Below are 16,415 nucleotides of genomic sequence, written 5' to 3'. Positions count from 1 at the left end.
TCATAAGAAGCCACGCAGATGAAATCATTTTAGCAACGTGTCGGCATTTGATCACCTGTGAGAATGCTCTGGAGGTGGAGCTGTGAGCGCGTATGCAAGGGGTGGCGCTCTCTCTCGAATGCACAATAATGCTTTTCATCCTGGACACGGATTGCTTGGTCGTGGCCGATACGATGAGCGACTCAACTCAAAATATATCCCCTTGTAGCTTCTCTAGTTGATGAGATTATAAGAGGATTGTGAGATTAAATGACTGCTAGGACAAGGTCGTGGGAATGCGACATCTCGTGTATGTATGGATCAAAATACGGTGAGCCACACTCTTGCCCAGATGATGCAGATGAGATGGGCATTTTATGCCCTTCAAAACGAAAAGAGATAGGCATTTTATATCCGAAAAAAGAAAGATCAGGTCAAACCGTTTTTTTTAATAGGTCAAACACGGATTACGGATGCGCACAGTTCTCTCTAGCATTTTTGATAGAAAAAAAAAAGGATGCACAACACACGAATCTATTCAGCGGGAACATGGCGGGATCGCAAATGATTTATTCGGAGTATATATTTTAGGCGTCGAGGAGACACACCGTCGAAGAATGTGTCGACTCTAATCAAATGATGATTTTATTGTCGATTCAAATCAAATGATGATTGTATTTGATCACCTGCATATATACTGTACGCAGGTCTAGCAGTTGTGGTTGCATGTGGACATGATGGGCGGCGCAGCAAACGGGCCATCGAGCACCCCGCGGGCCATGATCTTGTACGCCGCCTCTGTCATGTGCAGGTCGTCGAACGACACGTACGTCGACGGTCCGTGCACGGCACCGCTGCCGGCCTGGCATCCAAGACGGGGTAGCACGCCTTTAGCACCGTCTCCACGGCGAACCCGTTCTTCGCCGGCTTGGTGATGAGGTGTCAGGACCCCGATTCCAAGTCACATCGATCTAGCCGGTAACACCTTATATCACTTTGCGGCCTCACGCACGGTATTTCCATGGGTGTCGCCTTACCATGGCCCGGGACCGTTTGCGCCTTTTGGCTCACATATATGATAGTGTCGCTAGCATCCATATGACAGAGAACCCGGGCCGACATGGCTAGTCGTGAACCCAAAACGGCACTAACCCATGGGGACAGACATACATGAATCAACTTCGAGCATGTCGGTTAACAGCGTGCGAATCCGGGCTGTAGCGCTGGGCTAACAGGACTCCGGTAACCCGGGCTGTAGCAGGCTAGGCAGGACTCCGGATGTCACCGCGTGACATTTCCCCGAAGGGACAGACACAGGAACGAAGTGAAACACATGCCGGCCAGTCAAGTGTCCTGAGCAGTAGTGCTGGGCTAGCAGGACTCCGGTGAACCGGGCTGTAGCGGACTACTATGGCTCAAGGAAGCACTAGACTACATTTCCCCATAAGAGAGGCTGCCAAGGATAAACTACTAGATTGTCGGATCCCACACATACCAAGCATTTCAACCATACACACAATATGCTCAATATGTGCAAATACAACATGGCATCACAACATAACTCTACGACTCAAGTATTTATTCATTAGGCTCCGAGGAGCGAGATATTACAAACATGGGTCTCATGACCCAACATTCAGAGCATACAAGTCAAAGCACATGCGGAAGCTTAACATATCTGAGTACAAACATCTACAAATGAAAAAGGTTGAGAAGCCTGACTATCTACCAGATCCTGCCGAGGGCACAAGATCGTAGCTGAGGTATCAAGCTAAACGTCGGAGTCCACACGGAACTACTAGCGAGACTGACGTCTCTCTGCAAAACATAAAATAAGCAAACGTGAGTACAAATGTACCCAGCAAGACTTACATCAGAACTAGCTACATATGCATCGGTATCAACAAAGGGGGTGGTGGAGTTTAACTGCAGCAAGCCAGCTTTGACTCGGTGGCTATCTTGAACTACGACTGCAAGTAACTCTTTTGAGGTGGCGCACACGAGTCCACATATTCACCATATTAATACACCACTATGGATCCACTTTCGTCTCCCTACGAGAAGGCCATCCATAGCACTCACGCTTATCTTGCGCATTTTAGAGTATCCACTTTCACTTGTCTATGAACTGTTATAGGCAACTCAGAAGTCTTTTACCATGGACACGGCTATTCGAATAGATCATTTATAACCCTGCAGGGGTGTACTTCTTCACACACGCTCTCGCCACTTACCACCATGTACACGTTGTGTATCTCGGCAACCTTCAAGCGGAAGCCTGGCGAGGGAGTCGGCCACGACCTGACTACCCACACAAGTCTCTAGTCCAGGTTTATCGCCTATTCGGGTTCCATCCGCCAGGAGATCCGGCTGGAGTTTCGCTCACAGCCCCAAACAATGTGTGCAGGGTTCCCGAGACACCAAAGGGCGCTCGGTACACCGGGCCACGGTGTATCTACCGCATCATAGCCCACCCCTAGGGTCAGCGCTACGCACGGCCTCCAACACATATCCTACAAACACCAGAAACTAGTTGCAACTCCTGGACAGAGATCAAGGCGATTAATAAGTCGAGAGAGTCAATTAAGGATCCCAATGTGTGGTAGTAGCTGTTCATGGATCACAAACACAGAACTCAGTTTCTGAGGACGGTTTTAATGAGACAACCCACCATGTACTCCTACATGACCTCTCACCGCTACCTTTACCAAATCGTGTTCACACACTTAGCTCACACACAGTAGGACATGTTCAACACCATTCCAATTCATCCCCGATGAATCAGACCCGACTCAACTCTAAGCAGTAGCAGGCATGACAACAAGCATGAATGAGTAGGCACATCAGGGCTCAAACAACTCCTACTCATACTAGTGGGTTTCATGTATTTACTGTGGCAATGACAGGTCATGCAGAGGATAAGGGGTTCAACTACCGCAGCAAGTAACGGATGAATTATTGTTGTCCTAATGCAGTAAAAGAGAGCAGGAGCGAGAGAGTGGGATTGTATCGGAATGAACAAGGGGTTTTTGCTTGCCTGGCACTTCTGAAGATAGTATAGTTCTTCATCGGTGTCATTGAACTCATCGTCGAAACCACGTATATCGAGAGGGAGCCAATACCGGCAAACACAGAAAGAACACAATCGATGCAATGCACAATATGATGCATGATCATGACATGGCAATATGTTGTTGATTGAGCTAATGCAACTAGCAACCAGATTAAATGAAGTTGCTTGAACCCTAGGTTCAAATTCAAAGTCCATATGTTAATATTCAAATGTCATTCAATTGAATTGTCCTAAACAGCAACTTTAAGTTGTTTCAACATGCATGAAAATGGTATAGATGGATAGATTGGATTTTTCTGATTATTTTTCATATATAAATTATTTCATTTGGAGTTACGGTTGAATTATTATGATTTTTAGAAGTTTAGGCAATTTTTTGGATTTTCTAATTATTTAGAAATAAACTAATTTCAGAAAATGCATTACTACATCAACACTACGTCAGCATGACGTAAGAGAGTCAACGGGTCAGCTTAGGTCAAACTAATCAGTGGGTCCCGCGTGTCAGTGCCATTAGACTAACTAATTTTTGTTAGTCCTAATTGAAAGTGCAACTATCCCTAGGTGGTTTTGGTAATTCATAACAACATATAGCTCATTGAGCTAATGCTATTCCAAGATGACTATTTCAGGAAAGCTCAATGATTGGCATGGCATGGATGTGAAAGTGGAACCCTCAAAATGCTAAGGACAAACGATTGGCTCAAGCTCAAAAGCTCAAGACTCTTCTTTTCATATTTTAGTGATCCAAGATCACATTGAGTCTTTAGGAAAAGCCAATACTATTAAGGAGGGATGAGGTGTTGCTTAATGAGCCTCTTGCTTCATGTGCTTAGTGATATGCTCCAAAACCCTCAACTACTTTCCCATATCCACATATGACCTAAACCCAAAGCCAAACTCGGTCCTACCGATTCTTTCTATCCGGCGCCACCGAGTTTCACTTGTCTTAAGCCACTGCCAAACCCTAGCAAATCGGTTCTACCGATAGGGATCTCGGTCTCACCGAGATGGGATTGCAAACTCTCTGTTTCCCTCTCGTAACTTTTCGGTCTCACCGAAAGAGCGAATCGGTCCCACCGAGATTGCAATGTAAATTCAGTGTTTCCTTTTTGTAACTTTTCGGTCTCACCGAAAGAGCAAATCGGTCCCACCGAGTTTGCCTGACCAACTCTCTGGTTAGCTAATTACCAAATTCGGTCTCACCGAGTTTGTGTAATCGGTCTCATCGAGATTACGTTATGCCCAAACCCTAACCATATCGGTCCTACCGAGTTGCATGTCAGTCCCACCGAAAATCTCTAACGGTCACTAGGTTTACATTTTCGGTCTGACCGAGTTTGTTGATTCGGTCCCACCGAGATTGGAAAACTGTGTGTAACGGTTGGATTTTGTGTGAAGGCTATATATACCCCTCCACCTCCTCTTCATTCGTGAAGAGAGCTGTCAGAACACATACACAATTCCTACTCATATGTTCTGAGAGAGAATCACCTACTCATGTGTTGAGACCAAGATATTCCATTCCTACCATACGAATCTTGATCTCTAGCCTTCCCAAGTTGCTTTCCACTCAAATCTTCTTTCCACAAAATCCAAATCCTATGAGAGAGAGTTGAGTGTTGGGGAGACTATCATTTGAAGCACAAGAGCAAGGAGTTCACTACCTACACACCATTTGTTACTTCTTGGAGAGTGGTGTCTCCTAGATTGGCTAGGTGTCACTTGGGAGCCTCCGACAAGATTGTGGAGTTGAACCAAAGAGTTTGTAAGGGCAAGGAGATCGCCTACTTCGTGAAGATCTACCGCTAGTGAGGCAAGTCCTGTGTGGGCGATGGCCATGGTGGGATAGACAAGGTTGCTTCTTCGTGGACCCTTTGTGGGTGGTTGCTTCTTTGTGGACCCTTTGTGGGTGGAGCCCTTTGTGGACTCGCGCAACCGTCATCCTTTGTGGGTGGAGCCCTTTGTGGACTCGCGCAACCATTACCCTTTGTGGGTTGAAGTCTCCATCAACGTGGATGCAGGATAGCACCACCTATCCGAACCACAGGAAAAACATCCGTGTCTCCAATTGCGTTTGATTTCTCCAAACCCTTCCCTTTACATTCTTGCAAGTTGCATGCTTTACTTTCCGCTGCCAATATACTCTTTGCATGCTTGCTTGAATTGTGTGATGATTGCTTGACTTGTCCTACAATAGCTAAAATCTGCCAAGAACTAAAATTGGGAAAAGGTTAAGGTTTTATTTGGTCAAGTAGTCTAATCACCCCCCCCCCTTCTAGACATACTTTCGATCCTACAAGTGGTATCAGAGCATTGGTCTCCATTTGCTTTGATCTCCATAGCTTTTGGTGGTCATAGCCTTGGTTTCACAACCCAGGAGAGTATGGCGTCTAGCGAGGGAAATTATCACCGTAGAGGTCCTTACTTTGATGGTACTAATTTTGCTAGTTGGAAGCATAAAATAAAAATGCATATTCTTGGACATAACCCCGCCGTTGGGGCTATTGTGTGTGTTGGTTTGCAAGGTGACTTCTTTGATGGGAAAGAACCAAACCGTGAAGCTACCGCGGATGAGTTGAAAATGTTGCAATACAATGCTCAAGCTTGTGATATTCTCTTCAACGGATTGTGCCCCGAAGAATTCAACAAAATCAGCCGTCTTGAGAATGCAAAGGAAATTTGGGACACTTTGATTGATATGCACGAAGGTACCGACTCCGTCAAGGAATCCAAGTTGGATGTGCTTCAAAGTCAACTTGACAAGTTCAAAATGAAGGATGGTGAAGGTGTCGCTGAAATGTACTCTAGGCTTGCTCTCATCACAAATGAGATTGCCGGCTTAGGAAGTGAAGAGATGACCGATAGATTCATCATCAAGAAGATTCTAAGAGCCTTGGATGGAAAATATGATACCGTGTGCACATTGATCCAAATGATGCCCAATTACAAAGATCTCAAGCCAACGGAGGTGATTGGAAGAATTGTTGCTCATGAGATGTCACTTAAGGATAAAGAGGAACTTCACAACAAATCAAGTGGTGCCTACAAAGCCTCGTGTGAAGCCCCTACATCATCAAGTGAGAAACAAGACTTCAATGAAGAATTGAGCTTAATGGTGAAGAACTTCAACAAGTTCTATAAGAGTAGAAGCAAAGATAGAAGCTTCAAGTCAAGGTCCTACAATGACAAAAGATCTTCTGGTCGAGAGCGAAACTACTACAGTTGTGGAAGATCCGGACACTATTCCAATGAGTGTACGGCTCCCTACAAGAGAAGAGAATATTCTCCAAAAAGAAGAAGCAAAGAATCACCACCAAGAGAGAGAAGGAGTAGAGATGATCGCTATGAATGAAGAAACTCACGGAGAAGCAAGGATTCGGAAAGGAAGGAAAAATCATCAAGGAGCTACACAAGACGAAGACATCAAGCTCATGTTAGTGAATGGGTATCCGGCTCTGACTCCGACAGCCACTCCGAGAGAAGTTATCACTCCGACTCCGAAGATACTCAAGATGAAGGTGTTGCCGGTCTAGCACTTGTGTCAAGCAACTCCTACGACATATTTGACTCACCAAATGAAGGAATTGGAAGATGCTTCATGGCCAAAGGTCCTAAGGTAACACACCCCGAGTATGTTGATTTCAATAGTGATGAAGATGACTTGTTAGGTGATGATTTGCTTGTTGACAACTCTAGTGATGAATACTATGATGAAACGTCAATTAATCATGCTAATCAAGATAAAACGAATGACAATGATAAGGAGAAGATTGAGGCTCTAACTAAAGAACTAAACACTCTTAAGTTAGCTCATGAAACTATCTTCGAAGATCATCGAGAACTTTTAAGAGCTCATGAAAAATTACGCTTTGAAAAGCTTAATCTTGAGCAAGAGCATGAGTTCTTAAAAGCAATCAATGATGATCTCCGCAAGAAAAGTTCTTCTCACATTGCCAAGCGTTTACTCTTATCCACTTACATGCCTCAAGTCAAGTCTAATAACAAGAACAAGAAAGGTTCTTCCTCTAGTAGTAACAATGATCATGCTAAATCCAATATTGTTGCTTCTAGTAGTTCTCTTGATTCCACTAATGATTCTCTTAGCCAAGTTACACTTGAGCAAGAAAATAGCTTATTGAAGGGAATTATAGAGAAAGGAGTGTACAAAAGCCTTGCCGGGAGTAAGCAATTCGTAGAAATTGTGCGCAAGCAAGGAATGCACCGGAAGAATCAAAGGTGTTGGTTTTGAACGAAAGTTCAATGCCAATGGAGTTGAGTGGGAAGAAATCAATACCCCAAGACAAAGTTTGTTCCTCAACAAGAGAAGTATAATACTTCCTTCAAGGGGACACAAGCTCAAGATGATCTTCCACCACAAGTGTAACGCCCCACATATACTTTCCATAATTGTATCCAACTCTTGCCGTTTCCGGCGCTAAGTTATATTTATTTCTCGGGTCCGGGTCTTTGTCTCCGTGTGTTGTTTTCTTTTTCGTGCATCTCATATCATGTCATCTCGTGCATTGCATTTGCATACATGTTCATCTCATGCATTCGAGCATTTTCCCCGTTGTCCGTTTGCATTCCGGCGCTTCGTTCTCCTCCGGTGGCCTTTTCTAGCTTTCTTTCGTGTGTGGGGATTAAACATTTCCGGATTGGACCGAGACTTGCCATGCGGCCTTGGTTTACTACCGGTAGACCGCCTGTTAAGTTTCGTATCATTTGGACTTCGTTTGATACTCCAACGGTTAACCGAGGGACCGAAAAGGCCTCATGTGTGTTGCAGCCCAACACCCCCCAAATTTGTCCCAAAACCCACCAAACTCTGCTTCATGTCCTAGAGCGTTCGATCACGATCGCGTGGGCGAAAATCGCACCTCATTTGGACTCTCCTAGCTCCACTTATGCCTATATATACACCCCCCATCCCTAATCTCAGATTCCTCCCCGTCCTCCTCGAAAAAAAAACAGATCAACCCCCCCCATCGACGGACGTGTCCGGATCCGACCGGACAATGTCCGCCCGCCGCCGCCAGCCACCCAGCGCCCGCCACCTGTCCCCAGGGCGGGACCGCATCGCCGCCGGCCCGCCTGGCCCGCGCCCGACCCCCGCGCGCCGCCTCCCGGGCCCAGGCGCCCCGCGCCTCCCCGCCTCCAGCGCCGCCGCCCCTTCCGGCTCCGGCGGCCGGAGCAGCCGCCGCCGCCGCGCCGCAACTCCGCCGCCGGCGCATGCCTCCCCGTCCGAGCCGGCCGCCGCCGCCTCGCCGTCCCCGGCGCCGCGCCGCGCCGCCCGCCTCCACGCCGGCGCCGCCCCCGGCAACCTCCTCCCTGACCGGCGGCCCGCGTCTCCGACGAGCTCCGACTCCGGCGAGCTACAGTACCCCGGTCGCCTCGGTTCCCGTGCCTCGATCTGGATCTCAGATCTGGAATTTTGAAACCCTAGGGGTTGACTTTCCCCTCCCCCGTCTAATTATTTTATGCAACTTTGACTGCTTATATCTCCGTAACCGTAGCTCCGTTTTGGGCGTATGATATATCAAAATCTTCGTCTCGACATGTACATCATTTCATTCCATTGCATCATTTGCATTTGAGGTCATCTTGTTGCCCAAAATGCTGTTAGAAGGAGGCTTCGTGAGTAAAATTGCAGATCCGTTAGTTCATCATGCACTTTTGTCATTTTTGCCATGTTTAATTCGTGCATGATATGCCTGTGCCCCTTTGGGATGAATTGTTAAGCATTTTGTCTTCTTTCCAGAGGTGCCACCCATGCATTTTTAGGATGTGTGTGTTGTCTTGTGCAAGCTTGCGAAGGGAGGTACCTGAGATTGCTGATTCCAGGGACTTAGTGATTTTCACTAAGTCTGGGATATTTTAGTTCATGATGCTATATGTCCAGCTTGTTTCCTAGTGATCCGTGCCTTTTTTGAGGAAGATCAGTAAGGGAGTTTTGATATTTATGTTATGCTCTATCCAGCCATGTCTTTGTTTGCATATATGGAGTGCTCTAGGTTGACTCAATCGAGCTCAACTTTTGCTTCGTTGTTAACCTGGGCAGATCGTCAACTTGTTTGCGATTTTGCCGATACTACCTTTAGTGTTCCATGCATGCTATGCCTTTGTTCTTGCCATGTGTAGCTAGAATATTATGCCTTCTTGCTGGTTATATGCTTTCCTTGCCATGACTTGCACCGTAGTGAGTGCATCGAGCTCGTTTACATGCCTCCGTGGGTTATATTTCAGCATGTCTCAGTTTTCACTAAGTCTGAAAACTGATTGTGTTCGAGCTATGTTCGTGAGCTCGGTAGAGTATTTTGTGAACCCTTTTGGCCCAAGGTCACTTTGGGTGTTTTGTTAAGCTTGTTGAGTAGCTCCATGCCATGTTCTTACTTGTCATGTTCAGGTCATTTATCATGTTGTTTTGCTGCTCCGAAGAGGGCTTCGTGATCTGAAATTTCAGGCTAGTGTTAATTTCACTAAGTCTGGAATCTGTTTTGCATATTCATTTTTGCCATGCTTGTTTGAACCTTTTAATGGATGAATTTGCCTATGGCTAAGTGCTAGTGTTTTGTTAACCATCTTGTGTACATCACTGCCATGTATTTTGTTTTCATGTTTGGTGGCTGTAGCATGTTCATTTCGTTGCATTTAGATGCCTACTTGCTGAAATCGCAGACCGGTGTCATATCTTAAAACGCTTGCCATTTCCAAACCGTAACTCCGATTCCAATGATCTTTATATCGTTTTCAAGCGATTTCAGCCCCTCTATCCAGTGGCACCCTTGGAATTCCAAGTTGAGGCCAGCATGCATTTCCTGTCATATCTTGCATTTTGCATCCCGCATCGCATCCCGCATAGCATATCATCATTTCATCATATTGCTTGGTCTTGCACGTGGTTGATTGTATCCTTGTTGCTTGTTTGTCTTGTTGGGTAGAGTCGGGAGACGATTTTGCTACCGAGGAGCCCGTTGAGTTTGCTTGTGAGGATCCAGTCAACTCTGACAACTGTGCAGGCAAGATGATCATACCCTCGAAATCACTACTATCTTTGCTATGCTAGTTTGCTCGCTCTTTTGCTTTGCCACTGCTACGATGCCTACCACTTGCTTGTCAGCCTCCCAATTGCATGATTGAACCTCTAACCAACCATTGTCCTAGCAAACCGTTGATTGGCTATGTTACTGCTTTGCTCAGCCCTTCTTATAGCGTTGTTAGTTGCAGGTGAAGATTGGAGCCGTTCCTTGTTGGAACATCTATTTACTTGTTGGGATATCACTATATTACTATGTTATCTTAATGCATCTATATACTTGGTAAAGGGTGGAAGGTTCGGCCTCTCGCCTAGTGTTTTGTTCCACTCTTGCCGCCCTAGTTTCCGTCATATCGGTGTTATGTTCCCGGATGTTGCGTTCCTTACGCGGTTGGGTTATAATGGGAACCCCTTGATATTTCGCCTCGATTAAAGCTTTTCCAGCAATGCCCAACCTTGGTTTTACCATTTGCCACCGACCCCTTTTCTTTCCATTGGGTTCTGCAGACCCAAGGGTCATCTTATTTTTAGCCCCCCCACGGGCCAGTGCTCCCTCTGAGTGTTGGTCCGACCGAGTAGACTGCGGGGCCACCTCGGGGCAACTTGAGGGTTGGTTTTACTCGTAGGATGTCTCATCTGAGTGTGCCCTGAGAAAGAGATATGTGCAGCTCCTATCGGGATTTGTCGGCACATTCGGGCGGTGTTGCTGGTCTTGTTTTAACCTGTCGAATTGTCTTGTTGTACCGGGTTACCGAGTCTGATCGGTGTGACTCGGGTGGAGGTCTATTCCTTCGTTGACCGTGAGAGCTTGGCATGGGCTAAGTTGGGACCCCCTGCAGGGATTGAACTTTCGAAAGCCGTGCCCGCGGTTATGGGCAGATGGGAATTTGTTAATGTCCGGTTGTAGATAACTGAACCTTAATTAATTTAAAATGAATCAACTGGGTGTGTTACCGTGATGGCCTCTTCTCGGCGGAGTCCGGGAAGTGGACACGGAATTGGAGTTATGCTTGCGCAGGTTGTTCCTTTAGTTTCTCGCTCGCGCCTTGCCTCCTCTTCTCGCTCTCTTTTGCGGATAAGTTAGCCACCACATATGCTAGTCGCTTGCTGCAGCTCCACATACTTGCCTTATCCTTCCTATAAGCTTAAATAGTTTTGATCGCGAGGGTGCGAGATTGCTGAGTCCCTGTGGCTCACAGATACTATAATTCCAGATGCAGGTCCAGGTGATTCCGCTCCAGGTGACGAGTACGAGCTCAAGTGGGAGTTCGACGAGGACTCTCAGCGTTATTATGTTTCCTTTCCCGATGATCAGTAGTGGTGCCTAGTTGGGGTTCGATTCAGGGCCTTGTCGCATGTTGGGTTCTTTTCCATTTTGGCGCCGTAGTCGGGCCATGAGTGTTTGTTTGATGGATGTTATTTATGTACTCTGATGTGACGTGGCGAGTGTAAGCCAACTATGTTATCTCCCCCTTTTATTATGTAATACATGGGATGTTGTAATGATTGTCTAACTTGCGACATTGCTTTCAATGCGGTTATGTCTCTAAGTCGTGCCTCGACACGTGGGAGCTATAGCCGCATCGAGGGCGTTACAACAAGACTACAAGCAAAAAGGCAAGGACAAGCTTCAAGAGGAAATTGATGCATTTGAAGAAGCTCCTAAGACCTTAGTCAAGTGGATTCCCAAGACTACTTCAAGTTCCACTTCATCAAGTACGACTACAACTCCAAGGATTCCCATCAAGATGGTGTGAATCCAAAAGAAGAAGAACTAGAGAGTTCTTGAGGGTGACTCCGCCAACATACTTCACTCTTATCATTTTGGCAAGAACAAGTGCAATCAACTTCCACATCTTGCACTAGTTCAAGGAGTCACAAACCCTCTTGTTGGTAAGACAAGGGACAAGGTAACCTAAAAGTTTTCATGGACATCATCTTGTGTGTGCATCACTCTATGTCTATGGATATCCTTGTTTGTTCCTTGTGGGACTAACCCATGTAGGTATTGAAAGTGCAATTCACTCAAATGGATAGCTCCAAGTGATCTACATCAATATTGAGCATCCACATCTTCAACATCTACATGAAGTCATCATCGACAAAACCCGAGGTTAGTTCATCCCTCTAAGGGGGGATATCACATCTAGGGGGAGCTTTACTCTAAGACTTGAGCTAAAGCAACTCTAAAGATGTGAACACAACAATGCTTTATGTAAAAGTGGTAACCCCACTTGAGCTTAAACGATGAGTATGACCTATGATCAAGTGTTCTCACTTGACTCCTAAGTCAATATACTCATATATAGATGACCTAGTCATCGCAAATTGCTTGGTAGATGCTAGAATTGGTTGTGCATGCCTTGTCACATATTTCATTTGCCATCTTATTGTGTGAGCATGCTGGTTGCATATTTTACTCATTTGAGGACATCCACTTGTTGTTTTGATTGTTTGGTTTTATTTCCTTTTGCCAAGTGGATGGACAAGAATGCCTAAGAACCTCCTCTAGCTATCTATGCTTTTCTCGTCTCAAACTCTATTCATGCTGCATCACAAAATTTGATCAAGTCAGATTCGAACCACTCTGTGTGAGGAGCGCTCGGAGTCCCCGATTCGTCATAGACTTAAACTTCCAAAACCTCTTTATGATTCACGGTCTGACCGATACCCCACTTTCGGTCCTACCGAGATCATTAAGTTGATCTAGGTTTTCGATCTCGGTGCAACCGATTTGAACATTTCGGTCACACCGAGTTTCAGTAACTGCTTGCAGTTATGAATCTCGGTGCCACCGAGTTGTTCCACTTGGTCACACCGACAGGGTCGGGCTATATATAGTCACGGGCAAAATTTTGGAATTTTCTCCGAACCCCTTCGCCCACGCGATAGCCTGCTCTACCAACGTGGTCTCTGGATCGTCTCCTCGCCGCCAGCCGCCTCCAGTCGTTGGTCTCCGTCGCCGTCAACGGGAATTCTACCCCACCGTTGCCGCCGTAGCGAGTCTCCACCGAACTAGGGTATGGACTCGATCTTTGTGCTATTCTCCAATCCGATTCTTAGCACATTGTGATCATCATGATTCTTGCCATGATTGAAACACTCCTGTCCAGTCAATGCGTTCGTAGATTAGGTTTGATTCGAAAATTTTAGGGTTAGGTTTCCGCCGAAACCATCTCGGACCCACCGAGTTGAAAAACTCGGTCCCACCGATTTGGCTTATGCCATTGCACAAGTGAGACTCGGTCTGACCGAGAATTACTTATCGGTGTGACCGATTTTGGAATTCTGTGAAACCCTAGCAGTCTCGGTGCCACCGAACTGTGACTCGGTCCAACCGAGTTCACTAGTTTAGGTTCCAAAACTGTTTCGGTATCACCGAGTTTGAAAATCGGTAGATCCGAGATGATTTCAGTGGGAAACTAAAACTAAGTTTTTGAATCATTCTTTTTGCAAAGATCTCTGCATTTTGTGATGCTCATCCACTCTACCTCATCTATAAACTATTCATAGGGTCAGCAGTCAGCTTGTTCAACATGTCAGATCAGAGTGACAGCCAGAATGTGTCAGAACAGCAAGTGGTGATGAGTGAGGGCACTAGTCCCTCCAGCTCTTCAGATGATGGCAGCAGAAGTACCCCAAGCAATCTGCCAAAAGCTGCCACTAGACAGAGGAAGAAGAGAACTTCAGATTCTGAAGATGAAGATTATGTGGCAGAGGAAGAGGCCACATCAAAGAGAGTTGAGCCAGCTCAAGGCACAAAGCCAGGACTGAAGATCAAAAGGCCAGCAGGCAGGCAGCCTATGTCAAAGGCTAGAGCTTCAACTGAAAAGCCTGCACCCATAGAGCCAGTTGCTGCTGAAGGCAAGAAGAGGAAGGAAAGGGTCAAGAAGACCGTCGCCAGAGTGCTTGGAAAGGCTTCCATCATGGAAGAAGAGGAAGAAGAAGAGGTAGCTGCACCAGCACCTAAGGCACCCAAGCTGATGGGTGATGCCATAAGATCAGGGGCAGCTGCTTCCAAGGCCAAGCCAGCTCCAAAGCCAAAACCAAAGAGAAATACAAGAAGCATCCCAGCTGCTAAAAAGAACAAGGCCCCAGTGCCTGAAGCTGCAGAAGAAGAGGAAGAGAATGTTCTGAGAAAGCTCAAGCCCAAGATCACAGACCACAACGATGCTCATCCTGTGGCTGAAGACATGAAGCTCAGGAGAGACTCAGGGCTAAGGAAATGGAGAGAAGCAGATCCGTATGCTTCAAGGAGAAGGACTGCTGTGGATTACAGATTTCACACCAAGGAACAACAGGACTTCTATGAGACAGTTTTGCTTGACAAGAAGCCAATAGTTTGTGACATGAGATGGGTCGACTGGACCTACATGAAGGAAAATGAGGAACACTACTCTGGAGTGTATGACAGCTTTAGTGCGTGTGGAGTTGCAGACTTTGTTGGGCAGAAGCTCACAAAGTGGAACGAGGAGCTAATCATGCAGTTCTACTCCACAACACACTTTTACCCAGATGGAAAGATCACATGGATGTCAGAGGGTACGAGGTACCAATCTACTGTTGCTGAGTGGGCACAACTCATCAATGCCCTAGAGGAGCATGAGGATGACTTGGATATCTATGCCAAGAAGAAGATGGATCATAACTCAATGTCCAATATGTACAAGGAAATTCCCAATGAAGCTCTTGATACTTTCAAGTTTGAGTCTGTGCATTATCTTCCGTCAGGGCTGCCTACTATAAATTGGATATTGAGGCACACTCTCTTGCCCAAGTCTGGAGATCACAAGATGATCAGAGGCCATGCAATCAATTTGCTTCATGTATTTGATGTACCTCAGAAATTCAAAGTCATGAGCCTCATAGTAGAGACTATCAAGAGGACTGCAGCAGACCAGAAGAGGAGCTGTGGGTATGCCCCACAAATTCAGGAGCTCATTAACTCCAAGATGGGCATGGGCATATACTTGTTGGACAAGGAACACTTGCCCATCCGTCCAGATTTTGAGGACAATCAAGTTGTGATGACTGAAAATGAACTATCGTCTGCCCAAGCACAAGCAAAGAAGGAGAAGGCAAGGAAGGAGAAAGCTGCCAAGATGCCAACTCAAGAGAAGGCATCTGAGTATTTCTTGAAGACCAAACAAGAGCAGCTTGGTTACCTGATTGCATCCACCCTGCGGATTGAGAAAGGACTAGCCACCCTAACTCAAAACCAGGCAAGCCTAGAGAGAATCATGGAACAAAAGTTCTATGACTTGGATGTCAAGGTGACAGAGATTCAGACTGCAGTGGAGCAGCTCCAGGATGACATGCAGGAGAGGAGAGGCAGGACTACCACTCATGCCTTTGCCAGAGTGCCACGAGGTCCGAGGTCGTCTGCCGTGCCAGTTGCTGACATCAGAGCCACCACTTCAGCACCAGCTACAGCCTCAGTTCCACCAGCTCCAGCATCTACTTCAGCTCCAACTCCAGCGTCTACTTCAGCGTCTACAGAAGCCTTCGTCCTTGGAGTGATCCGGACTCCACCACCACCAGAAGATCAAGCTTGAGTGTCGATCTAGCACTATGCATTTTCTAGGAACTTTTTGGTAACTTGTTGCCAAAGGGGGAGAAAAATGTATAGATCATAGGCTTCGAGAGAGAGAGAGAGAGTGTTGCTTTTTTCTCTCTTGCTTTATTTGGTGGTTTTTTGAACTTTGTTTGCTTTTGAGTGCTTGAGATACTACGTCATTATCTGTGAGACATTGATGATCATGTGTTTGTTCATAAGCTACACTTAATGTTTGCTTAATGCTATTATCTTATCTATCTTATGTGATCATTCACTATTCTTGGTGATGAGTGCATGTATTTCATTCTTATCATTTTAAGCGCTCCACCAAGATGTATGTGACAAGGAAGAGTAACCCATGACTCTAACTCTTTGTGCATTTGCAGTCGAAAGCAAATTTTAAATATGCACAAATTTAGGGGGAGCTCTTACTTATCACATACTTCTCAAAGCGACGATATATTTCATGCTTATTATCATTTGTCAAAGCTTTGATCTAATATGTTGTCATCAATTACCAAAAAGGGGAGATTGAAAGTGCAACTATCCCTAGGTGGTTTTGGTAATTCATAACAACATATAGCTCATTGAGCTAATGCTATTCCAAGATGACTACTTCAGGAAAGCTCAATGATTGGCATGGCATGGATGTGAAAGTGAAACCCTCAAAATGCTAAGGACAAACGATTGGCTCAAGCTCAAAAGCTCAAGACTCTTCTTTTCATATTTTAGTGATCCAAGATCACATTGAGTCTTTAGGAAAAGCCAAT

Source organism: Triticum urartu, chromosome 2, assembly GCF_003073215.2.
Source record: "Triticum urartu cultivar G1812 chromosome 2, Tu2.1, whole genome shotgun sequence".
NCBI lineage: Eukaryota > Viridiplantae > Streptophyta > Magnoliopsida > Poales > Poaceae > Triticum > Triticum urartu.
This window is presented reverse-complemented; position numbering follows the sequence as displayed.